Source organism: Heteronotia binoei, chromosome 3 (assembly GCF_032191835.1).
Source record: "Heteronotia binoei isolate CCM8104 ecotype False Entrance Well chromosome 3, APGP_CSIRO_Hbin_v1, whole genome shotgun sequence".
Taxonomy (NCBI): domain Eukaryota; kingdom Metazoa; phylum Chordata; class Lepidosauria; order Squamata; family Gekkonidae; genus Heteronotia; species Heteronotia binoei.
In genome coordinates this window covers 72,057,969-72,085,772 of record NC_083225.1, presented here as the reverse complement: position 1 = coordinate 72,085,772, position 27,804 = coordinate 72,057,969, and the positions used below count along the sequence as shown (strand labels likewise).

At 43.5% G+C, this 27,804-nt stretch overlaps 1 protein-coding gene across 2 annotated transcripts in view; it reads right to left on the bottom strand.

Moving 5' to 3' along the window:
• Nucleotides 1-27,804, bottom strand: part of CDKL5 (cyclin dependent kinase like 5) — a 109,310-nt gene that overhangs the window by 71,982 nt on the left and 9,524 nt on the right. The gene's annotated exons all lie outside the window — the stretch shown is intronic.

Here is a 27,804-nt window from a genome sequence, read left to right as displayed (position 1 = left end):
CTGAAATCAAGAATCACAAAATTGAGAAACCTGTAGGAGAACACTTCAGCCCCCCAGGACACTCGAAGGGGCACCTCAAAATAGCTGTTCTATTGCAAAAGAATCTCAGAAACTAACTAGAATGGGAGATTGCTGAGTTATGAGTTATTATTTCTGGGGCAACAGAAAACAACTCTGCATCGTCTCCTTTATGATAGCCCTTCAAGTACTTGATGGTGATCATATCACCTCTCAGTAGTCTCCATTTCAGGCTAAACATACTTAGCTCCTTCAACCTTTCCTCGTAGGACTCGGTCACAGACCCCTCACTATCTTTGTTGTCCTCCTCTGGATCCATTCCAGTTTGTCTATATCCTTCTTAAATTGTGGTGCCCAAAACTGAACACAATACTCTAGGTGAGGTCTCACCGATGCAGAGTGAAGCTATTGTTTTGCTTGATCTAGACACTATATTTCTGTTGATACAGCCCAAAATTGCACATGCCTTTTTAGCTATCGCATCACACTGCTGACTGACTCATGTTCAGTGTATGGCCCACTAATACCCCTAGATCCTTTTCACACATACTACTGCCAAGACAAGTCTCCCCATTCTGTAATTATGCAATTGATTTTTCCTGCCTAATTGCAGAACTTTATATTTATTCTGGTTAAAATTAATTTGTTTTAGCCCAGTTTTACAGCCTGTCAAGATCATCCTGTATCCTGAATATGTCTTCTATTATATTTGCTAGCTCCTCCCTGTCTGGCCCCACAACAGGCCAAGTCAACTCTGTAGCCTATCATGGATTACTATCATGAAACACATACAAACATTCATAACTTGGGCTATATCTATTACCTCCATGTCTGCTGAGCAGGAGCATAAATGGAAATGTTGCCTAAACAAAAACAATCCAACAAGCAAGTGAAAATAAAGAAGTAAAGTGCTGATAAATAAATCAGCGGAGATAATCTTTTGAGGCCCTGCTACCACGGTGGATTTTATTTAAATCAAATTGATTTAAATTACAATTTAAATCACGATTTAAATCACTAGTCAGTAAGACTTGATTTAAATGACAGTTTTCTACATAAAGACTCTTTTACAGCTTGCTGCCATTATAGGTTTTCTCATCCAGGGAAAGAATAATGCCATAAACCTCGGGTTATACACACAAAAGATCCAAAGTCTTGTGCAGTATTCTGCTCAAAAAGTTTCACTTTCATTTTTACTGCTTGCCCCTCCCTCCTCACACTTAAGTTTCTTCTTGTGCAGATCTATTCCACTCCAGCAATCTTTTTCTATTCATTGAACTTTTTGAAACTCAGCACTTAAGGGGTTGATTCTGTGTACATAGGTTTGTAGAACAATGAGATTAAGGTCTTTTTCTCAACTCTGTTCATTTTATAACATCTTTGCTGTGTAGAAGAGGCATGTGATCTCTGCAGACACAAATTACAGTTTTGAGAACTGCAAAACCAAGCATCTGTGTTCTGTGATAATATCTTGTAGACAGAGAAACTCTTCAGTAATCTTACAGAAACCTCTGGAAGAGCATGACATTATGAATGGATTAACAGAATTTATTACCAAAAAAATTAAACATTGCATGAATATACAGCCTTATGCTTCAGAATTAAAAACTAATCCCTATCATGATGGAATAGTCTTTGGATGATAATATATTTTCCTCAAAAAACATTTGATTTAAAAAATCCGATTTAAATTTTAAAAAATCCAATTTAAATTTAAAAATCCGATATTTTTGATTTTTAAAAAAAAAAAAGATTGATTTTTATCCACCCTGCCTGCTACAACTCCCTCCATATTACACAAGGTGGGCCCCTACAAGAAATAGGGTTTTCATAGTGGTGCCACTCCAAATATGGACTGCCCTCCTCTCAGCTACCTAACCTAGTGTAGAATTCAACAAACTTCTAACACAAGGTGATGATGATGGTGTAAAGTCAGGTTTTTAAATAATGTTAGAATAGAGGTAGCATAAAGCCTGAATGTGCCAACCTACACCTCACAGACTGAACCCTAAATGCAATTATTTAAGTGCACGGAGGGAATTTAAATCAAATTGCAGTCTAATTAGTGTGGCTGCCTACTTACAGTTATGATGGCCTTAAGAGTTCTTCTTCCTTCTGATATTGTCTAGTTATATTCTAGAAATGCCTTGCCTTCCCAAGGCCTTCATATCAGACATGAGGCGAACAAGGAGACATGGGTGAATCTTTGGCTTTTTCACAACTTCAGGAATTCTACAATATAAGAGTTGCCAGACCCAGCCTGGCAACCAGTGGGAAGGAGAACATAGGGGTGGTCATTGGTGAACACTGTGATGTTACTTTCAGGAGAAACCTCAAAATGATGTCAGTCCCCTCTAGGAAACATGGAAAACTCTACAGCTTTACCAGAGTTTCCCTACAATTCCTAGAGAGGTGTGATGCCACTTCTGGGGGGAACTGAGTACCACTGCTCTGCACATAATGGTGATAACAGTGGATAGAATACATACTCAACTCTACCTACTGACATCACTGGCCAAACACTCATTATTATTTTTTTGCAGGATGCAAATTCAGGGCACATGGAGCTGAGCTCCAATCCAACAGACATCCACTTATCTTGTTGATTATATTATCTTCTCCAATAGGCATGATCTCAAACACAAATATCAGGGGTTCTGCCAATGTGACAGTGGAATACTACAATAAAGCATGAAGAATGAAAAACACTTAGCAATTAAAAATGTCTATTACAACACCTACTTATCTTCTCCCTTATTTCTCTTGTCTCTTTAGAGACAACCAGAAAGGAAATGAAGGAAAGTGTGTACCCATAGCCCTACACACAAAAGACTACAAGCAGTGCTGACAGCAACAGCAAGCAGCTGGAAGCCAGTTGTTTCCTCTGTGGTGCTGCCGTATTTATTTTTACAGAATTCATGTGCATCTCCAGAGTGCACAGCAAGCAACGATCTAACAAGTGCAGAGTGTTGAGGAAAGCTCTTATCTTTTTATTTTTATGGATCTCATGAGTACAAGACAGATCCATGATGGACAGAGGAACATCTCCATTCCCCCACGATGCTCTCACAATTTGCTGTTAAAAGAACTGTAACTATTTCAAATAATAAAGACTAGGATATAGTAAGTGCACACCATTCTGTTGTCAGCTCAGGCAGTTTGATAGAAAATTCGTGCATGATGGAGCACTCTACTACAATAGTCCTTGCATGAGTTTACACTCCGTATCTTGCCCATGAAGCAGCAGCAAGAGTAATGAAATACCCCAAGCAGCTTAGCATTCTCAAAAATATATCTTCCCACAATCACTGCTGATATAATAGGCCCAACACTTGGATTGCATGAAGCTGAGGGAGTGAATGATTTGAGAAAATAATAAAACTTACACTCTTCTACTCAAAGCAAAAAGGAAAACGGGCATTGTGGCTAGCATAAGTGTACGCTGACTGTGCAAAATGACAGGCATTCTGCAACATGAATATTTATTGTATTTGGTTTATAGACGGCCCTTCCTTGGAACAGGGTTCAGGGTTTTATTTATTTTTCGATTTCGATGTGGCTAACAACATAATAAAATACATCTTAAATTAAAAACAAAACAGTAAAAATATTCCTTATATTTTACTACAGATGACGAACATAAATTTTCAGTGCCTCCTGGGGGCAGCTTACAGGGAATTGGGGGGGAGGGATGAGAGTGCTGGTTGAGGACAGCCAGATCTCTCTTGGGCCAGGGACCATCAGTCGCCCTACACCCAGCCACAGAACCTCCGTCTTACTAGGATTCAGTTTCAACCAGCTCTGCTTTAATCATCCCACCACAGCCTCCAGACGTTTGGCTAAATTCATGGGAGCAGCATCCAGTCAGCCGCCCATCAACAGAAACAGCTTGGTATCATCAGGGTACTGGTGACATCCCAGCTCAAAACTCTGTTCCAGCTGGGCAAAGCGGGAGCATGTAGATGTTAAATAACATAGGGGAGTTAAGTGCTCCTTGGGGGACTCCACAAGGAACTCCACATAACATAAGAGAAGCCATGTTGGATCAGGCCAATGGCCCATCCAGTCCAACACTCTGTGTCACACAGTGGCCAATATACAAACACACACACACTGTGGCTAATAGCCACATTGTTTACAATGCTATAATATCTTTTTTGAGGTGTGGTGACCAGAATTGTACACAGTATTCCAAATGAGACCGCACCATCGATTTATACAGGGGCATTATGATACTGGCCGATTTGTTTTCAATTCCCTTCCTAATAATTTCCAGCATGACGTTGGCCTTTTTTATTGCAATAGCACACTGTCTTGACATTTTCAGTGAGTTATCTACCAACAACCCCAAGATCTCTCTCTGGTCAGTCTCTGCCAGTTCACACCCCATCAACTTGTATTTGTAGCTGGGATTCTTGGCCCCAATGTGCATTACTTTGCACTTGGCCACACTGAACCTCATCTGCCATGTTGACGCCCACTCACCCAGCCTCAACAGATCCCTTTGGAGTGCCTCACAATCCTCTCTGGTTCTCACCACCCTGAACAATTTAGTGTCATCTGCAAACTTGGCAACTTCACTGCTTACTCCCAACTCCAAATCATTTATGAACAAATTAAAGAGCATGGGACTCAGTACTGAGCCTTGTGGCACCCCACTGCTTACCATCCTCCACTGTGAAGACTGCCCATTTATACTCACTCTCTGCTTCCTACTAATTAGCCAGTTTTTGATCCACAAGAGGACCTGTCCTTTTACTCCATGACTCTCGAGCTTACTAAGGAGCCTTTGATGAGGAACTTTATCAAAAGCTTTCTGGAAGTCAAGGTAAACAACATCTATCGGGTCTCCTTTGTCCACATGTTTGTTCACCCCCTCAAAGAACTGTAATAGCTTAGTGAGGCAAGATCTTCCCATGCTGAGTCTTCCTCAATAACTTGTGTTCATCAGTGTGCCTACTCATTCTGTCCTTGATAATGGTTTCTACCAATTTTCCCGGTATTGAAGTCAGACTGACTGGCCTGTAATTTCCCGGATCTCCTCTAGAACTCTTTTTAAAGATGGGGTCACATTTGCTATCTTCCAGTCCTCAGGAACGGAGGCAGATTTCAATGAAAGATTTTTGTCAGGAGATCCACAAGTTCAATTTTGAGTTCTTTTAGAACTCTTGGATGTATGCCATCCGGACCTGGTGACTTCTTAGTTTTTAATTCGTCTATCAGGTGTAGGACCTCCTCTCTTGTCACCTCAATCTGACTCAGGTCTTTCAACACCCCTTCCAAAATAAGTGGTTCTGGAGCAGGCAAACACTTCTCATCTTCCACAGTGAAGACGGAGGCAAAAAATGCATTCAGCTTCTCAACCATTTCCCTATCCTCCTTCAGTAATTCTTTTACACCTTGGTCATCCAAAGGCCCCACTGCCTCCCTGGCTGGTTTCCTGCTTCTAATGTACTTGAAGAAATTTTTATTGTTGGTCTTTATGTTTTTTGCAATATCCTCCTCATAGTCCCTTTTTGCCTGCCTGATCACAGTCTTGCATTTGATTTGCCACAGCCTGTGTTCCCTTTTATTAATATCACTTTGACTAGCTTTCCACCGCTTAAAGGAGTCCTTCTTACCTTTTACAGCTTCCATTACTTTGTTTGTTAACCATGCAGGCCTTTTCTTATACCTGTTTGTGCCTTTCCTAACTTGTGGTATATATTTTATCTGAGCTTCTAGGATTGTAGTTTTAAATAGCCTCCAAGCTTCCCCAAGGGTTTTAACTGTATTTACCTTTCCTTTCAGTTTCCTCTTCACATGACTCCTCATCTCAGAGAATTTACCCCTTTTAAAGTTAAACGTGGTTGTGCTGGTCTTTTGGGGCAACTCTCTATTTATACAAATGGTGAAATCAATAACGTTATGGTCACTGCTCCCAAGCGGTGCGATCACTTTTACATCTCTCACCAAGTCTTGGGCGTTACTTAGGACCAAATCCAGGATCGTCCCACCCCTGGTAGGTTCTGAGACCATCTGCTCCATAGCACAGTCATCGAGAGCATCTAGAAACTCAATCTCTTTCTCTTGACCTGAACACCTATTGACCCAATCAATCTGCGGGTAGTTAAAATCACCTATTACGACACAGTTTTTATGTTTAGCCGCTATCTTTAATCCTTCCATCATATTATAATTGTCCTCCATCTTTTGATTTGGTGGGCGATAACAAACTCCCATAGTTAAATTTCCTTTCGGGCCCTCTATTTCAACCCAAAGCATTTCTAGAAGGGAATCTAATTCTCTGACATGAAAGTGGGTACCTTGGTGATACTTTCGCCCTAGTTCCACCCTCTGTCCCCAACTATGGGGAAATGAGGAAAGTCATTGTAGGGCTCCCCCACTGATTCCAGCGTCAGCTAGGTGGTGGGTTGACAGGTCATGGTTGAACACCACTATCAGGTCTAATAATATCAGCAGTGCTGACTCACCTTGATCCAACTGCCTGCAGATATTGTCCATGAGGCTGAGCAGCACTGTCTCCATCCCATGGCTGGGGTAGAAGCCAAACTGGAACGGGTCCAAAGCCAATGTGTCATCCAGGAATCTCTGGAGTTGTTCTGCTGCCGCTCTCTTACCCAGAAATGAAGGTTTGGAACTGGGCAGTAATTGGCTGGATCTATAGGGTCCAAGGTTGGTTTTTTAAAGAGTGGGATAACCACTTCCTCCTTCAGACCCCTAGGGGAGACCCTTGAGCGCAAGAACAGATTGTTAATGTCTTCCAGGGGGCCTTGTAGCCCCCCACCACTGGCTTTCACCAGCCATGAAGGGTATGAATCTAGGGGGCAAGTAGTCAGTCTAACAGCACCCAAACCCCTGTCAACATCAGTTCAGGAGAGCCAGCTGAAGTTGTCAAAAACTAAATCAAAAGATGGTCAAGGGACCTCCAGTTCATGTACTTTATCAACATTGGCCAAGATGTCACAGCGGAGCAACAAGTCTTTATCTGAAAAAAAGCTTGCAAATGCCGCACAACTTATAGCCAAATTACTACTTTTGGGCGGTGTTCTCTGAGAGCGATGTGAGAGACCTAAATAATTGTGCTGACAGGAGCTAGCAGATGAGATGGAGGCCACATGGACTTCCTTCTTTGTGGCTTTCACAGCCATTTCATAGGTTTTCACTCACGCTATATAAGATGCTCTTGTAGCTTCGCTGTGAGTTTGCCACCAGACTCACTCTAGTTGTCAAAGTTCTGCAGAATACCAGGGGGACGTTCTTTGCCAGAAATGAAGAGAACACTGGCGGCGGGAGGGAGGGCATTTTATCGATGGCTTCAGAAAGATGAAAATTCCAGTATTCTATCAGTTCATCCAATTAACCACCAGATGCCATTGGTTCCTGCAGAGAATTTTGAAACCTGATTGGTTCCCTTAGTCTCTGTGGGCAAACATAAATATGTTCATTGTTCAGATGGTGGTGGGTGGGAATATCCAGCCAGAACTTCAGGGTACAGCGATCTGACCATGGCACCAACATCTTGAGATGCATATGTAATCCCATGCCAAAGATTAAATCCAGCATATGGCCTGCTTGATGTTTGGGCCTTGATATAATCTGTGCAAGACCTAGTGCTGCCATGGAAGATACCAACTAACTGAATGAGGCTATTTGTACATGTACTAGCTATTCTAATGCTAGCTACACTGTGCTATCCTATGTGCTAGCTACACTGGAATCCCAGGTGTGTTCTCTTCTAGTCCTTTCTTCTGGGAAACTATAAGCAGTGAGCATACCTGGAACCTCTTGGTGCTAAACCCCTGCTATTCTACCTACTGTGCAAAACTACACAGAATTAGACTCCTCTAAGCTCACTTAGACTGATGTAATCCTTCTTAGGACTGCACTGACAAATGCCACTTTTGTGTTGGCCTATATGGTCAAACTGACAGTGGACTGAAGAGGAGGAAAAAGGGGCTTAGCACCTGGAAGATTATGAACCAGATCATTACCTTGCTGTCTTCTATATGCTTTTCTAGCTATGCAGTCATATGTAGCTTTGCAGAGTGGGAGGCCCAGGTTCCTGTTTTTTCTCCCTTTTTCACTCTGGATTATTGTTGAGTCTCAAAAAGAGAGGGCTTTTATCCTGTGATCTCCCCAGAAAGGAACTTCATTTACTTTGAGAATACCCTGCAGAAAGTCAAATTGATGACAGTCAGGAGGCCTGATATCACACAGAACCTGAAAGAGCCATACTTTGGGGGCATGTCACTAGTATAAAAATAATTTAAGTTTAGTTGTACAAGATGATGGAACACAACAATGGAAGGTCTGCATTAGCATAATCAACAATCCCCTAAAACGGCTGAATAAGCAGAACAAGGCATACAGATTTAAACAATGTTCCATCTTGAACAAGACTAAAGCCCCCCCCCCCCCATTTCTTAAGTACACCCTACAAAACTGTAGTGACTATCAACAATTAAGGTGACATTCTCTCTTTCCAGTCCACAACTGAAAACATCACATGAAAGGATGTTTTTATGTAACACTTCAAAAATCAGTACAGTACAACTTAAAGGTAAAGGTGTGCAAGCACCAGTTGTTTCCAACTTTGGAGTGACGTCGCACCACAACGTTTTCATGGCAGGCTTTTTACGGGGTAGTTTGCCATTGCCTTTCCCATGAAAATGCAAAACCAATAATTTGCTTTATAATATTTGCATTTTTAAACAGTAGAGGGCAACAGCAACAATTCCAATCTTACAAACTCTCTGTAGTAGAAGTTGCAACTATATTTACTAGTGTACCCTGGTGACTGCAGCAGCCAAATCACTCTCTTCCTTTTCATATGAGAATTAACAGCCTGTTCTTCGTTCTCAGCTGTACTCTAAAGGGCTATTCAAACATCAAAATATTTTCATTCTACCTTTCTCCCCAATGGGGAGGTGGGTTGCAACAAGAATATACCATAAAATATACCAAATTATAAAACTAAATCATATAGAACAAACACAAAATATTACTAAACACAAAGAACAACAGTCAGGAAGACAACATTATCATAGGGAAGTAGGAAAGCCCAAGACATATGGCACAGTTGCCTAGAAACTGTCAGAATGTGTTTTCACAGTTGCTTTGTGCATAATTTAAATCACTGGAAATATTAAGTGTTTCTCAGCTTTCTGTACTGAAGTGATTTTTGACTGTTTGATCAGAACAAATTTAATGTTAAAACTATTTTTCTCATGCAAGCTGTGTGGATGATTTAAAACACTGTAGACTTAGGGAGACTTCCTGGCCTCCTTTTCCTCTTCTGGCTGTCACTTAGTAAGGTGGGGAGAGATAGTTGAAAAAATCATGAACATAAGAAGAATCCTGCTGGATCAGATCAGTGGTCCAACTAGTCCAGCATTCTGTTTCACACAGTGGTCAATTAGTTGCTCTGGAGAGCCAACAACAGAACATAGAGGCTGAGGCCTTCCCTTGATGTTGCCTCCTAGGTCTGGGATTCAGAGGATTAGTGTGTCTGAATGTGGAGGTTTCCCTCAGTCACCATGGCTAATAGCCATTGATAAACTTATCCTCTTATTAATCTATCTAATCCCCTTTTAAAGCTGTTTATACCTATGACCATCACTACATCATCTAGCAGGAAATTCCATATTTTAATTGCTCTGTTTAAAGTAGTATTTCCTTTTGTCTGTCTTGAATCTACTGCCCATCAGTTTCATTGGATGCCCTCAAGTTCTAGTATTTTGGGAGAGGGAGAAAAGTTTATCTTTGTCAACTCTCTGTATCCCATGCATAATTTTATAAACCTCTATCATGCCCCCCCTAGTTAGTCTTCTCTTTTCTAAACTGAAAAGATCCAGACTGATCAGCCTTTCCTCATAAGGAAGATGCTCCAACCCCCTCATCATCTTGGTTGCCCTCCTCTGCACTTTTTCCAGCTCTACAATGTCCTTTTTGAGATATGGGGACCAGAACTGTATACAGCATTTCAAATGAGGCAGCATCATAGATCTATACAGGGACATTACAATATCATCTTTTTTATTCTCAGTCTCTTTCCTAACAATCCCCAACATAAGAGTTTGCATTTTTCTTTGCTGCAGCACACTGAGTTGACACTTTCATTGAGCTATCCACTACGACTCTAAAATCTTTTCCCCCTCTCAGTCTCAACTAGTTCAGACTAGGGTTGCCAAGTCCAATTCAAGAAATATCTGGGGACTTTGGGGGTGGAGCCAGGAGACATTGTGGGCGGAGCCAGGAGCAAGGGTGTGACAAGCATAATTGAACTCCAAAGGGAGTTCTGGCCATCCCATTTAAAGGGACAGCACAGCTTTTAAAATGTCTTCCATAGAAAATAATGAAGGATAGGGGCACCTTCTTTTGGGGCTCATAGAAGTGAACCCCCTGGCCCAATCCTTTTGAAAGTTAGGGGGTATTTTGGGAAGAGGCACTAGATGCTATACTGAAAATTTGGTGCCTCTAGCTCAAAAAACAGCCCCCCCCAGAGCCCCCAATACCGCAGATCAATTCTCCATTATTTCCTATGGGAATCGTTCATGGAGGTGCATGATGGCTGTGGGGTGGGGCTTCCCCCTCCGGCCAGCTGGCTGGGGGAGGGGGGAAGCCTTTAAAACCGGGGGATCCCCCTCTGGGACCTGGGGATTGGGAAGCCTAGTTCAGACCCCATTAGCTTATACTTGAACTTGAGATTTTTTTTCTCTCAATATGCATCACTTTACACTTACTAATACTGAACTTCATTTGCCACATTGTCACCCATTCAACCTGTTTTTAGAGGTTCTCTTGGAGCTCTTCACAGTCAGCTATGGTTTTCACCATCCTGAATAATTTTGTGTCATATGAAATTTTGCCACTACACTACTCATCTCTAGTTCCAGATCACTGATAAATAACAACCCTTGTGGGACTCCACTGCTTATTCCCCTCCATTGTGAGAACTGTCCATCGATTCCCAGTTTTTAATCCATAAGAGAACCTATCTTCTTATCCCATGACTACTAAGTGGTGTGTCAATGCCATAACATCACTTCCAGCAAGTGGCCAACAAACAACAGAGTTCTGGCAAATCTCAGAGCATCATGTCATCATGGTGGTGACACTTCCATATATTTGCCAGAAGAGATGTTCATGCTGTCATCCCTCTCTCTTCACCCCCTTCCTCTCCCAGTGGGCCTTATATGAATCACTAACAGTTAAGAGGAAAAAACCCCAGTATTTTGGTTTACCAATCCTGAACAGTTATTCCCGTTAAATCAACAGAACTCTGTTTAGGATTGTACATATTACATAGGGTAAAATAAAAATTGATGGTTTTAAAAAGAATTTTTTTTAAAAAAAAATCAGCTATACTAAGTATCACTTCTAAAAATAACTTAGTAAATTCAGAATCTATTTTAAATAAGAATGTTAAATTATAGTTGTATCTCTTAAAACTCTATAGGAATAAAACATAAGAATTAAAGTTTGCTTTTCTATTTGAATGAAAAATCCCATAGTTAAAATATTTGTGCTCCAAGATCTAACGTTATAAAGTGATACTACTGAAAACTATGAATGTTTATGACTATTAACTAAATGGCACTATCATTTTAAAAAATACTATCCTTCTTAAAAATGCTAGGCATTTACACTGACAGTCCAATATGCCAAAATTCATACTGATTTATCACACGTCTTTATGCAATCGTGCTTATGTTTATGATAAAAATGATATATACAGATCTCAGGCATACATTCAACTCCTTTATGCTAGGTTTTAGTCTTATTTGTAATGTGCCACTTTCATAAGGGCTGGAAAGAAATCTAAGATCTAGAATTTTATCCTCTGTGTGAGATGAGGAGTGTAAAAAACTCTTTTCCAGTTGCTAGCAGAAACCAATGCAAGTGTGGAAATGAGAATGTCATCCATTTTTGCCAAAAATTTTGAATGCCTTTCACAATTTGTAGATCAACTTCCTGGGGGGTCCTGCTTTACCAGTGTCGAATACAGTAATTAATTCAATTTCCATATATTCATTCCAGGGTGAATTCAAAGTAATTCAAAGTAATTAATTCACTTTCCATATATTCATTCCAGGGTGAATTCATTATATATTTTTCATTATACAATTAAGTCAGAGACCAACAGGCAAACTTGGCAGAGGGGATAAGTATTTATTAAATGTTTCCAAATGAATGTTCTTCTTGAACCTACATGCAACATATTTTACAGGCAAATTATAAACAGGTTTGACAAGACTGATAATACAAATTATCTAACACCACTGCCTTATACAAAGTCAATTTAACAATCAAGATTTACCAGTCTTGCTGTCTGTAATAACTGGGAGGAGGGAAAGAACTAAGGACAAGATCAAATAATTTATCTTAACTGTTCAAAGGATAACATATTTTTAAAATCCAGGTTATTTATATTTTATGTCAGCTTACAATTAACAGAGAGTGGTAGAAAAATAGAAAATTGCCAGATTTCCTTGTAGTGGCTAATATAAATTTGTTTCTTTTTCATATTAAAAAATTGTCTGAAATACAATCGTACTTGTAGGGTCTGCAAGACTACCCTCTTTCAGCTGGCCTTTTCTTAATGCAGAACCAGCTGTACCGTCGTTAAATGAGTAAGATCGGAAATTTTGAAAATGTAGCACCGAGTACTGGTTTTAAGAGAATTTTAAGGAAATTATAATGTTGTAGATTATTGTTTTATTATGTAACCTTTGTATTTTATATTATGTTGTGAGCTGCCCTGACCCTGCTTTGGCGGGGAGGGTGGGGTATAAATTAAATGTTGTTGTTGTTATTATTATTATTATTACAACAAACACTCATTCTTTCAAATGTTTTCAGGAGAACACACATCAAAATAAAAGATGGATTATTCACCATCCTTATAATTCTATTTGCCTTCTTTGTTTCTTCCTAGGTTTATAAGAATTACACAAATTAGTTTAAATAAAGAAGTACCTTACCCTTATACTGATGACACAGCAAATAATATCCAATGAATTTAGGGATGCCAGCACAAAGCAGGCAACCAGCAAGGGAGGGGCCTCACTGATGGCGTAATGATGACACTGGCAACATGCTGATGTTATTTCCTGTTGTACCATGATGGCAGCACATTGCTACTGATGCTCTAGTGTGAGGAAAAGCCCCCTTTCCGGACATCGTAGTCACCAGCATGGTTGCCAGAGCACCTGGAGAAGTAACTCACACACGTCTGGCCAGAGAGTGTGGGCAAACCTATCCAGGGACATAAAGGACTTATGTGTACAAGCAGCCACAAGTTACCTAGGCACCCTAGACCGGTACAAGAGTGCTTACTAGCATAACAGACGTCTTCCCATCGTCCTGTATGCCAGTCATGGAGCGGAAGAGACTGTGCCGCCAAGGAGCTATCCAGGCGAACGGTTATGAAGCGCTGACCATGGAATCCACCGTGGAGGGCTAACACCACACGCAGCCATCTTTCTGCCAAGCTTGACTCCATTTCATCGTAACAGAAGGCTCACGTACACACCAGATGTCACCTTTGGCTTACAAGCAACCCAGCTACCCCAAGAATGGTTAATTATCCAACAGTCACTCTCTTTGTTCAACAGAACCCTGGACAAAGACCAGTGCCCAGAAGAAGACAGAAGAAGAAGGAAGAACATCTCCAGCCAAGAGCCAAGTCCTTTGTCTAAGTTGGGTGTTACCTAGGCCAACATTTGACTCTCTACTGTCACCCTTTTAGATAAGCCCATCTAATCTTAAGTGTCCCCCCACCCAGTAGTCACCTCTATTCTTCTTCCCAACTGTCACTTTGGAGCCGCCCCAGGGTCCATTTCAACCTGAAAGTTCTCTCAGGTACACAAGATCCAGGCAAGTCCATTGGTCAAGAGGAAGCACCCAATTAGGTGCTGCCAATGAACTTTATATTGGCTACTGCAGTAGTCCAGCCCTTATGGTCACTGCAGAGCCTCCCCTTTCTCCTCCCTCGTACCTCCCATCCCCTAAGGGCTCAAGAGAGTCCTTATAACCTGTGGACTAGCTACTCACAGGTGTGCTTCTATCAGTATCCCACCTTCCGCTGCATAGACCCATCCCCGATTCCTGATCAGTTTCGGGTCCCTTACCCGCGCCCTCACTCGTTGCCAATTGGAGCCTTCCTTGACGACCACGTTAGGTAAATATTACCCTGTGTGTCTACCCTTTCTGTTCCCCTATCCATCTATCTATATTTCCTAGGACTGTATGTGTGATTGTATGAGCATTTTATCTTGTATGGAAGTCTATATTTTTCCAATAAATTATAATTGATTTTACTAAATTAGAGTCCCCATTATTTTAAGCATTACTCTCTGGACGTGTATCTTGTATACATTGGGAAAAGATCCCTAGTTCCCCAACCTCGTTTTGAGGGCATTTCGGCTTACACTAGTATTTGGCCAAAAAAATGTGATTTAACCACAGAGGCTGGCAATTTCCTTCTCATTTCACCCTCATTTTTCTCCTGCCACCCATCTGAACAGCCGCAGCAAGGGTCTGCTGAGTACAAGAGATTTCCTACCCTCAGTGGGAAAATGGTAACCTTACCATTTGGGATATGAAGCCTTAAAAAAAAACATCAACCCAAGGGGCTTGGTTTCTGTAGGGATCTCAGCACAGTGGCATAAGGATCTAACCTCATTCAAAGTTCATATCCTCTCACACCTCAGTTCATATATACACTACTAGTGGGTGGGGGATACAGATCTCCCATGTCAATTATAGTCTAAACTTCTGTGACAGCACTGACTGATCTAAGAATTATTAGATTTTCCTTCAGGAGCTTGAACACACAGTTTTGAATTTAAGAATCTAATCTGATTTACACAACTGTGTTCTCTAAGTGAAGATTCTTGGCATCAAGGCTGACTTCTAAACATAACAAATCAAGTTTATTTTTATACATTTAGGGAAATCTGCAAGCAGTCATATTTGAATTTCAATCCCACCTCAACATCTTCTAGGATTCTGTCAGGAGCTTGAGCAAGCTGATTTCTCCTTTCACCTCTCTACAATTTTTCCCTTTAACTGATGTTGAGCTGCTCTTAAAATTCCATTTCAGATCATCTTCAGAACTCATTGGGTCTTGATATGTTTTCTTGATCTCTAGTAGCCAGTACCAAAATGCAGGAGCCAGGTTCATTTTTCAGCCTACAGGGTTTTATATTATACTGATCACATTTTCTAATTATTGCTATTACAAAATCTAATACTACCCTATTTGCATTTCTGCGTAATGTTATTCAAACTATGATAAGTGCTGCAATATGTATAAAATGTAATGGTAACTCTGATTTTCTTCCTAAAACAACAACAAAACAACCACTAGTCCTAGCCTAATGTCTCCCCATTCATTATCAATATATCTAATTGTCAACAGGACGCCATCTGTGGATACTTAAATTTAGATACTGTGGATATGGACAGACAAGACATCTCTATCTACAAACATGAGGGGGAAAATGGGCTTGCAGAAAACTCTGAAATTTAAAACAATACATTGGAGGGTTAACCCACCCATCCCCCAATGATAAAAGTAGCATCAGTAGCTTTAGGGACTGAATACCATAGGGAATGGCCAGTTAGGCAACCTCAATAGTATAGTTAGCCTTCAAACCTTGGCTTCCATCAGTAAAAGGCAGGGCCCTTTCCAGGGCTGTTTTGGCCTCTGAGGGAAGACTAATTGGGGTCATGACTGGCAATAACCATGGGCAAACTTATTACCATGCAACTTGCATGACTTACCCAGGCCAGGGAGATTGCTAGTGTTCAAAAGGAGTCAGCCCACAAAAGTCAGTTTCAGATTAGGATCTGGAAGAACCCAAGTTCAAATAACCACTCTGCTATGGAAGCTTGCTGGGTGACCTTGAGCTCATCACACACTCTCAGCCTAATGTACCTCACATAGTTGTGAAAGAGTAAAATGGACAAAATGAGAATGATGTAAACTGCTTTGGGTCCCCATTGTGGAGAAGGTAGAATATAAATTAATATAGCTTAAGTTAGTGGGCAGATGGAAGCTAGGCTGGTTGGTGAGTGGAAAAGAGAAAAGACAAGTGAAGATGAGGATATGGGGCTACCAGGAGGGAAGAAATAATGTGGGGAGAGGGTACAAGGGAAATTTGGGATTCTGACAAATTCTTGCAGGCTTCTCACCATATGACTTGGGCCAACTCAGTGCTAATATGGCACTGCACAACTAGTCCAGACTTTTCCCAGGGAAAAACAGCCAGGAGATGGAAGGAGGGAAAGCTGAAGACACTGGGGAAAATAAAGGTAGGCTGGCTTGCGGTTGTGAAGGTCAGAAGGATGCAGGAAAAGAGGCAAGGTTTGGGGGCCTTCAAGGAAGAAAAAGATGAATTAGTAGGGGAGAAGAAAATGAGATGCCCCTCCCCTAAGTCCTTGAGGATCCCCACTTGTTACACTGAATTCTGAGTTAGAACATAGAGTACGGCTTTTTAAGAAAACCTACACAATGGGGTCAAGGACAGAAACTGAGTATTTTTATACAAGCCTAAGGAAAGAGCCCCGTGGCGCAGAGTAGTAAAGCTGCAGTACTACAGTTGGAGCACTCTGCTCACGACCTGAGTTTAATCCCAGCGAAAGCTTGTTTCAGGTAGCTGGCTCCAGGTTGACTCAGCCTTCCATCTTTCCGAGATTGGTAAAATAAGTACCCAGCTTGCTGGGGGGGAAGTGTAGATGTCTGGGGAAGGCAATGGCAAACCACCCCGTAAAAAGTCTGCCGTGAAAACTTTGTGAAAGCAACGTCACCCCAGAGTCGAAAACGACTGGAGCTTGCACAGGGGACTACCTTTACCTTTTTAAAGGAAAGTCCAGATTTGATGGGAAAAAATAAAATATAACAATAAAAATCAGAGGTTAGACCCTTCCCCCCAAAATCAAATAAATGATGTCTGCTTCTTTAAGAAGTGTGCCACTGAGATCTCACAAGCCTATGCTATGTTTACTTAGCCACTGTTGTCTAGGTTTCCATGCTTCAGTTAGAGTCAGCATGACTGGAGGGTGGACAGACTAGAAAGGTAAAAGATATGAGGAAGGAAAAGTAAAGACGGAGGGTGAAGAGCAAAAAAAGATAAACACGGAAAAGCTGGGATAGGGAGGGGACCACAAAAGGAGGGGTAGGGAGGAAGGAGGGGGGCAGAGGTTGCTAAGAGAGGAAACAGAAAAGAGTAGAGAGAGAAGGAAAGGGGAGAGGCTGCAGGCTCTGCCAGTGGTAGGCAAAGAATAAGAGCAAGAGAGCATAATGAAATGATGGTTCCCATAAATGAATCTGTAAAATTAAAGGGGGAAAATTCTCAATATGCATCAATTTGCAATTAAGTTCACTAATTCTCAAGTGTAATTCTGCTGCCCTGTCATCCCATCTGGAGAAGTTGCTTGGCTCTTTTCATAGTGTGCTTTGGATTTTGCAATTGTGAATAAGTTGTTATCTACAAGCTTGCCTACCTCACATTAAGTCCTGACTCCAGAAGGTTTGTAAACAAATTAAAAAGCAACTGTTTCAAACATACTCTTTAGGGACCTCATTTTTCCATTGTCTAGAATGGTTAACAGGAATTTGTCAGAGAGAATGTGATGCAATGGCAGCAGTAAGATTCACTGAACATTTTACTTACAATCTCCCTGTCATTCATATTTTTACACTCCCAATGCTGTACCCTGCAATCATTTTTTCCTACATAAACCACAAATGCCTATAAATCTACTCTAATAATAAAGAAGCATTGCCTGAAAGACAAAAAGAAAACCTAGAACATTACATTCAAATTGATGAAAATAGACATTCAAATTTTAAGAAAATCAATTCTTTATGTAATACTACTTTAAAAAAAAAAAAAAAACCTAAACAAAATGCAGAGATACTAGCCCAATATAATTTATTCTGTATAAGATGTTCAACCACAGTCATCCAGGATTTAATCCTGGACATGGAGGCTGACCTGGCATATATAAAGACCTAGTTGGATGATTCTGGGTTTTGAATCTGTGCCCTTGACTTTCCTCTGCAGGCTAGGCCGAGGGTATCAGTAGGTGGAGCTGAGGTGGTCTATCATGATTCCATCCATCTATCTAGATGCTTCATCCAACAGTCTACTAGGCAGTGGGTAGAGATTCTGCTGGTGTACTAGCCAGCAGGTTGCACAGCTGTCTCTTTGTTTGAGCTGAGATTTCATGTCCCAAATAATTAATGTCCCAAATAATTAATGTCCCCACATATTTAGGAGAGCACAATCTGGTCTATTATATTGACGGGGAGGGTGATCTGGAGGTGGGGCAAGGTTAACGCATACTCCCTTAGAGTTCAGACTTACTGCTTCCTCTTTCCTCCACAGGCATGGTGGACCCATTAAGATGGTCTGCCTGATGGATTCTGTTTCCTGTTGGGCCTTGAAGGTTTTTCCACCTTGGCTACTGATGATTTCGTCAAGGCCCTGATCACTCTCTGGAATAGGGAAATGGCCCAGGCTGTTGATATAATCATCCCTAAGTGCCTTCTAAGTGCCAAACTGTCTCCCTAATTTACAGGGGAACTGATGGCAATGAAAAATATTAATAATAATAATAATAATAATAATAATAACAACAACAACAACTTTATTTTTATATCCCGCCCTCCCCTGCCGAGGCGGGCTCAGGGCGGCTAACAGACATGGAGATCCCATGATTCATGTAAAACAATGTAAACAATTTTAAATATATCAATTGCATAATAAATTATTTAGAATAGATAAAATGTATAAAATGGGTGCTAAAAACTGTAATCATAATATCCACAAGATGGCTGGATGTCCACACGTCAGATTAATCGGGTTCTATCTCGAAAGCAAGCTGGAAAAGAAATGTTTTGCAAGCCCTGCGGAATTGGTTCAGGTCCCGCAGGGCTCGCACCATCTCTGGAAGGTGGTTCCACCAACGAGGGGCCATAACTGAGAAGGCCTGCTCCCTAGTAGCCTTCAACCTAGCATCTCTTGGCCCAGGGATTGTTAGTAAGTTCTGAGAGCTAGATCTCAGTGCTCTCTGGGGCACATATGGGGAGAGGCGGTCCCTTAGGTAGGCAGGTCCTCGGCCATATAGGGCTTTAAAGGTAATAACCAGCACTTTATAGCGAACACGGTACACAACCGGCAGCCAATGCAGATCCTGCAGCCCAGGCCGCGCAGGTTCCCACCGTGGTAGTCCCTCCAGCAGCTTGGCTGCCGCGTTCTGGACTACCTGAACTCTCCGTGTTCGGTATAAGGGCAGCCCCATGTAGAGGGCATTGCAGTAGTCTAGTCTCGAAGTGACCGTTGCGTGGATCACAGTTGCTAGGTCGCTGCGCTCCAAGAAGGGAGCCAGCTGCCTCGCCCTCTTAAGATGGAAGAAGGAGGATCTAGCAGTGGCGGCTATCTGGGCCTCCATTGATAGAGACGATTCCAGTAGCACTCCCAGGCTCTTGACTTTGCGCACTGGTACCAGTGGCGCACCGTCAAAAGCCGGTAGGGTAATCTCCCCTCCCGGTCCGCCGCGGCCCACGCAAAGGACCTCAGTCTTCGCCGGATTCAACTTCAGCCCGCTCAGCCTGAGCCAGTCAGCCACGGCTTGTAATGCCCGGTCCAAATTTATAGGGACATCACCAGCCCGGCCGTCCATCAATAGATAGAGCTGGGTGTCATCTGCGTATTGATGACAACCCAGCCCATACCTCCGTGCAATCTGGGCAAGGGGGCGCATAAAGATGTTAAACAACATCGGGGAGAGAACTGCTCCCTGGGGCACACCACAATGAAGTGGGTGCCTCTGAGACAGCTCCCCCCCAATTGCCACCCTTTGTCCCCGACCGTCAAGAAAGGAGGAGAGCCACTGTAAGGCTAGCCCCCGAATTCCTGCGTCGGCGAGGCGGCGGGTCAGCAGCTGATGGTCGACCATATCGAACGCAGCCGATAGGTCTAGCAACAGCAGTACCGCCGAGCCGCCTCGATCCAGTTGTCGTCGGAGGTCATCCATGTGGGCGACCAGGACTGTTTCCGTCCCATGGCCCGGGCGGAAGCCGGACTGGCATGGGTCTAAGATGGAAGCGTCCTCCAGAAATTCCTGTAACTGCACCGCCACAGCCCTCTCGATAATTTTGCCCCAAAAGGGCAAATTTGAGACCGGCCGGTAGTGTGCCAATTCGGCCGGGTCTGATGACAGTTTTTTCAAGAGAGGGCGGACCAATGCCTCTTTCAGGGGTGTTGGAAAAACACCCTCTGAAAGGGATCGATTTATAATATCCCGTATAGGATATCTTAATTCCTCCTGGCAGGCCTTAATTAGCCAGGAGGGGCATGGGTCCAGGTCACAAGTCGTGGATCGTGCAGTGCCAAGAATTCTGTCGACCTCCTCCAAGCTGAGCGGGTCGAAGCAATCCAGAGTTAAATCAGAAGACACGCATTGGGCTTCGAGTTCACTTACTGCCTCCAAATTGGCAGGGCAGTCATGGCGGAGCGATTGGACCTTATCCGCAAAAAATTTCGCAAAAGCCTCACAGCCAATCTCCAATTCCTTAGCTTTTAAGTTGCCTTGAGGCAGTGTAGTCAGGTTCCGAATTATTCTAAATAATTGGGCTGGGCGCGAATTTGCAGATGCAATCTTAGCTGCAAAGTATGTTTTCTTTGCGGCCTTGATTGCCATCTCATAGGACTTCATAAACTTCCTATAAGATGTTCTAGTCGCCTTGTCACGAGTATGCCGCCATTGCCTCTCTAGCCGTCTAAGGCCTTGTTTCAGCTGGCGTAATTCCGGGGTATACCACGGAGCCAGCTTAGTCCGAGGCCGCAGAGGGCGCCGAGGTGCGATCTCCTCGATGGCCCTAGAGAGCCGGCTATTCCAGGTCTCAATCAGGCCATCGAGGGAGTCGCCAGAGGGCCAGGGGTCCCGCAGAGCCATCTGGAACCGTTCCGGGTCCATTTGGCTCCGCGGGCGAGCCATAATCGGCTCCTTGCCTAAACAGGTTTGGGGAGGCATAACTACACGGGCCTTGAGGGCGAAGTGATCCGACCATGGCACTACCTCTGCGGTTATGTCGCTCACTACAATCCCAGCTGCAAAGATCAGGTCTAACATGTGTCCGGCCTGGTGGGTGGGGGTTGCAACAAATTGAGAGAGTCCCAGTGTCGCCATGGAAGACACTAGGTCCGCCGCCTGACTGGAGGACGGGTCATCAGCATGGACGTTGAAGTCACCCAGGATTATCAGCCTTGGGTGCTCCAACGCCCAGCCTGTCGCCGCCTCGAGCAGGGACGGTAAGGCGTTGGCTGGTGCGTTAGGCGTACGGTACACCAGCCAAATCGCCAACCCCTCTCCATCCCCCCACGCCAGACCGGCACATTCAATGCCCTCAATCTTTGGGGCCGGGAGCGCCCTGAAGGAGTAAGCCTCCCGTGCAAATAATGCCACTCCTCCCCCCCCGCCCGCTAGTCCGCGATTGGTGGAAGACCGAGTAACCTGGGGGAGCTGTTTGCGAGAGGGCTACTGTATCACCCTCCCGGATCCAGGTCTCAGTCACGCAAGCCAGGTCCATATTCTGCTCGAGCATAAACTCTCGGAGAATTGAGGTCTTATTATTAATGGACCTGGCGTTGCATAACACCAATGACGGAGGCGGGTTACACCTGGCCCTACTACCTGTCACCCTTGGGATGGGCCGCAGATTGGAGGGGGGCCGAGCACCAACTTGTCTCTGTCCTTCTCCCTTATAATATCTGCTCCCACCGCCATACCTCCCCCTCCCCAGGAGCACTGGAATCCCTGAGCCGGCCATTCCTCGCTGGCAGCAGCTGCTATAAACCACTATCAAGGCTGGTATCTAATCGCTCTCTCCTCACTCCGTCTAACTAGACCCTAATTCTAATCAACCCAAGAACCCCCCCCCCCAATTCCTTATATATATTTGATATAAATTAATTCCAGTAGCAATCAATTTAACTCCCTCACTAATTCCAATCAATTTGCTAAAAATATTTATATAGTCCAATTCAAATATATAGTAATAAATAATCAATGAGTTAATTAGTAATAAATTAATTTTAAACTAGTAAATTCCGGAGTGGAGTTAGCAGTTATTAAAGTGCGACGTGAGTGCAGTTTTAGACGCTCCTTGTGAGGTAGCAGACACCAATGAGGTATAATGGGGTGTTGCCGATGAAACTACAATCAGCATGGAGTAAAGTGCACAGTGCAGAGTCCAGAACCGAGTCTCAGTAGTTTTGCCCAGAAGGGCCGTGTGAGTGCGCCAGATAGTTCCGAGAGGTTGTAGGCTCTGGGTGCAAGTGTAGGTCTCGTGGTTGGGGACTTACTCGTTGTATCTTGCGCCGGCTGGTGAGCCCGCGGTGGGTAGAAACCCCCCTCGTACTCCCCGCCGCGCCGTGAGGCCCCTCCTTCATTAACTATAGGGACAACCAATTCATATGGAGCCCTATTATGCCTGTGCGGCCAGTTGTTAGCTTTAGGCACCCAGGTCACCTGCATCAAACTCTCCTGGGCGTCGGCCCCTCCGTCGCTCTGGCACTCCTCCCGTCGCTCCTAGTTTGCAAGCGTCGAGGGTCTCCCACTGTGCTCTGTGCTCGCCGCTGTTCTTCCGTCGCTCCCAATTTGCAAGCATGGGGGGGTCTCTCGCTGCACTCGCCCCCGTTCTCTACTCCACTCCACTCCGCTCCACCCCGTTCTCGCTGCACTCGCCCCCGCTCGACCGCCGAATCGCCACCCCGTTCTCGCTGCACTCGCCCCCGCTCGACCGCCGAATCGCCAGGCCGCCGGGCCGCGGTGTTGGTTTCAATCCCGGCCCGAACGTCCGCGTCACTGCCGCGATCGGCTGCAGTCTACTCCGCCGCCTCGGCTGCGTTCGCGGTCAGGTAGGCCAACGTGGCCCGCGCCCGGTTTGACTTTGTTTGATGTTGGGAGCCCGGTGTCGGCATCGGTGGCACCCTAATTTTCTGCGGTCTCCGGTGTCTCGCTCCTCACCAGGGTCGAATACCAGCCTGTCAGGGGTTCTCGTAGATGGTTAATGGATGATAGAAACCCGGTTTTCGGGAGCTCTAGCACCTGAGCTCCTTCCTAGGTCGCCATCTTCTTGACAGGCGGGACAATGGCTAGAGCACTGCTGGCAGAAAACTCAAAACAAGGCTGACCAAACACAGCATAGAGGCCATATTAGAACCTATGCCGTGGTGGTGATGGGCAATACTTCCCACCATCATTGTTTTCTAAACGTAACTGTCCTGATGAGCCGTTTTGTGCGGTTTGGGAACTTTTATATCACTGCTCCAAAGAACTGGACTCTGACCACGTAATGGCCCACTGTGATCACTTTGCAGACAAAATGATCCAGATCCAGTCCAAGTTAGATGCCAATATGGTTGCATATTCAGATGATGTATTTTTGGCACCTGCTTGTTTGATTTATATGGATCCCTTTCAGTTTGCAAAACCCATGGATGTGGAAAAGATCCTTGGAGGAGACCTACCATTTGCATTCTCAAACCTTGCTCATTCTGGCTGATGAAAGCTGCCAGAGGGGCAATGGCCATGTGAGCACGTAGAGTATTAAATGCTTCCTTGAGGGCAGGAGTTGTCCTCCCCATGCTCTAAGAGGCAGTGATTATTCTTATTCTGGGGGGAGGGGGAGTCCGAAGTCCCCTTCTATGTTGGAGAACTTACAGCCAGTCTCCAATCTTTCATTCTTGGGCAATGTGCTAGAGTGGGCTGTTGTTCCTCAGCTCCAGGGACTCTTTAAGAGATTGATTTTCTGGACCCATTTCTAACTGACTTCAGGTTGGGATTTGGAACAGAGACTGCTTTGGTGGCCTTGGTTGATTCCCTCTATCAAGAACTAGACAGAAGAAAAGTAACTCTGACAGATCTGGATCTCTCAGAGGCCTTCAGCACTACTGACTATAGTATCCTACTGAGATTCCTCTCAGCACTGGAACTAACAGGCACTGTATGTACAGTGGTTTGAGTCCTATCTGGGAGGATGGTCTCAAAAGGAGGTGCTGGGAGATTCCTGCTCTTCCTGATGGCCACTGGCCTCTAGGGTTTCATAGAGTTCTATCTTATCTTCCGTGCTATTTAATATCTATATCAGGGGTATCAAATGTCTGGCTTGCGGGCCAGAAATGGCCCACCCAAGGTTCTTTTCTCCCCTCTCATCCTCACTCTTTGAAGCTCTGAGGTTGTCAAAGTTCCCTGCTCTTTCTGCCTTGTCTTTATCAGCTACAGCAGGATGCAAGACTGCAAGAAAACCTGGAATGGATTTTCCATTAAGGTCTCTGTGCCCAGATAGATAGCGTGACCAGGAGGCACTGCCTGCCTCATATGGGAGCATCCACAAGCAGTACAGAAACAAAATGGATGCTGCTTGTCAGAAACAGGCCAAGTGAAGCCACGGACAGAGAAATACATCTGGGCTTCTTCAGATTACAACATAAGTGTCCTCTTAGTCTGGCCTCTGTCCCCCTCCCAATGAAATGTTCATAACAAAAGGGTTCACAGGTAAAGTATTACTTATCTCTTAATCCCAGGCTAGCTGTTAATGGCTCATCTGCCTGCCTTCCTGCTACAACTCAGCTTCTTTTGTTTACTTTTATGCTAGTATAGGACCTGTTGCCCAAATCCTTTGTCCTCCACCCTGGTTTCTCCTTAAAGTATTAAAATTAAATTACTGCCAAACATTAAACCCATCATGGCGCATCCTGGCAAACATTTAGAGTAATCTTCATTTGTTGTTTTGGGCTGGGAATCCATTCAGGTAGAAGAAGACTGCAGATTTATACCCCACCCTTCTCTCTGAATCAGAGACTCAGAGCAGTTTACAATCTCCTACTCAAAACAGACACCCTGTGAGGTGGGTGGGGCTGAGAGAGCGCTCACAACAGCTGCCCTTTCAAGGGCAACTCTGTGAGAGCTATGGCTGACCCAAGGCCATTCCAGCAGCTGTAAGTGAAGGAGTACCCAGGAAAGACACATAATCGACCATTAAGAGCCATCATAGCTCTAGGATCTTCACCCCTCCAAAGACTATAAAACATAAGAGCGAGCCACACCTCCTTGTTCAATCTGGGCACAGAGGTTGTTCCCACATTACTCTAAGTACTGGGCCTCAAACATGGCATGACGGCCATGCACGTCGCTATCTAATTTATAAATGGACATCTGCACATCTGGAACAGGTAATATCACCCTCTTCAACAATCCCTAAAATTCCCTATCGCTCATCTCTATTTTCCTAGCTCTTAATTGTGTGTTTTTGTATTGCTTGTGTGTGTGATTGTATGTGTGTGATTGATGTCAAGACAGTGTGCGTTTGCAATAAAAAATGCTGGGAATTATTAGGAAGGGAATTGAAAACAAATCAGCCAGTATCATAATGCCCCTGTATAAATCGATGGTGTGGTCTCATTTGGAGTACTGTGTGCAGTTCTGGTCGCCACACCTCAAAAGGATATTATAGCATTGGAGAAAGTCCAGAAAAGGGCAACTAGAATGATTAAAGGGCTGGAACACTTTCCCTATGAAGAAAGGTTGAAACGCTTGGGACTCTTTAGCTTAGAGAAACGTCGACTGCGGGGTGACATGATAGAGGTTTACAAGATAATGCATGGGATGGAGAAAGTAGAAAAAGAAGTACTTTTCTCCCTTTCTCACAATACAAGAACTTGTGGGCATTCAATGAAATTGCTGAGCAGACAGATTAAAACGGATAAAAGGAAGTACTTCTTCACCCAAAGGGTGATTAACATGTGGAATTCACTGCCACAGGAGGTGGTGGCGGCCACAAGCATAGCCACCTTCAAGAGGGGTTTAGATAAAAATATGGAGCACAGGTCCATCAGTGGCTATTAGCCACAGTATGTGTGTATATATAAAATTTTTTGCCACTGTGTGACACAGAGTGTTGGACTGGATGGGCCACTGGCCTGATCCAACATGGCTTCTCTTATGTTCTTATTTTTACAAGTTTTTCTTAGTAAACATTTTAAAATATATTTACTCTGGAGTCTTCTTTTCTGAAAATGGATCTTTGTATCATAGGTGGAAAAGACCTCTGCTCAAATCGGCTCTACCTAAGTCTCCCTCTAGCTAATTTCCCCATAAACAGAGGAGACCCCCAACATTCCCCATAACAATAGAGCCCAGCAATCTTAATGGAAAATCTATTCCATGTTTTCCTTGTAACTTTGTCTGTGCTGCAATGTGTTTTAATTAAGTGTAAATCAGTTTCACTTTCAGTGTTCCATAACTTTTAGCTGAAGCTCATGCTTCCTGGGTTGCGTCCTTGCAAATGAAGGGTTGATACTTTGAATCAGCTTGTCTCTGTTGAATGGACCTGACCTAGTGAGTACTCTAACCTGGGAACACACAGCCAAAGGGGAATATTACACTGGAGAGTCACTGCCAATCTGAGGAGACCCCAGGGGGGGGGGGGGCAGGAGGAAGCTTGCAATGCCATTTCATTGTTTTCCTAAGCTCAGAGCATTTTATATTTTTAGTCTCTGATGTGATCCTTGTGATTTTTCTTGATGTTTTATTTTAAAAATTGCATTGCCAAATCCCACTTTCCCCCACCTTTCCATTTTAAACAAAACATTTCAAGAGTTTTAAGCATATTGTTATTTTAAGTTAAAAAATAATCTTTGTGTTTGTCTGTGTCCTTTATAAAGTTTATATCTTTGCTACATCACATTACATTTTATTACATACACAGCCTGGCTCCACAGAGTCCCATTTGTGTCAGATCTGGCCCGCCTAACAGTTTTACACCCCTGGATCTTTATGAAGCCACTGGAAGAGATCATCAAGAGGTTCGGAATGCAGTGTTGTTCTTCAGACAGGTAGCTATGAACCTGTCATCACTATAACTGCCTTCTCCCATGCAAACCTACACACTCCAGTCATCTTCTAAGGCCCTGCTTCAGTTGCCCCAACACCTGAAGATAGACATAAGAGCCTTCTCCATCATAGCACCAAAACTTTGGAACTTCTTTGTTTCACCTGCATACAGTTGATAACAGTTTTGGCCCTCTTCTTAGTATCATTTGAATTTTATATTTTTAACTATATTTTAGTTGTTTAAATGTTTTTATGTTCACTACCTTGTGACCCCTGACTGGGTGGAAAGGCAGCATTATGTTTTAAATAAATAAAATACGTAAATAATACCCAGCTTTACCATACCTTTCCACCTAATTCCAAGGATGTTATTAATGTTCTGAACGAGTGCTCAGGATCAGAGAGTGAACAAGTTGATACTTAACCCTGTCTTGATAGAGGTTCTCTGGGTTAGCAGAAAGATAAAACAGAGAATTCAAACCTCTCTTGTCTTGGATGAGGTTATACTCCCTTTGAGAAGCCAGTTTCGCAGTCTGGGTGCACTACTCAACACAGCAGCAACTTTAGAAAACCAGCTTCACCCATTCTAGGCTCAGCCTAATCTTGCAACAGTATTCTGTGCCTTAGTTACATTTAGACTGAACTACTGCAATGTACTGTTACTATCCAGGTACTCGTACACTACATTTTTGTAGTGCTGGTCCTCCTGTACCAGGAGACATTTTCTTCTATCGTTACTATGCTTTTAACTCTTTTGTTCAGCCACTTATTTTTTTAAAAATCTGCTTATGGCACAACTCGCCTCAAAACCATTCCAAGTTGTATATTTGTTTTCCAATAAAATATTACAATTAACACAATCCCCCCTCAAAA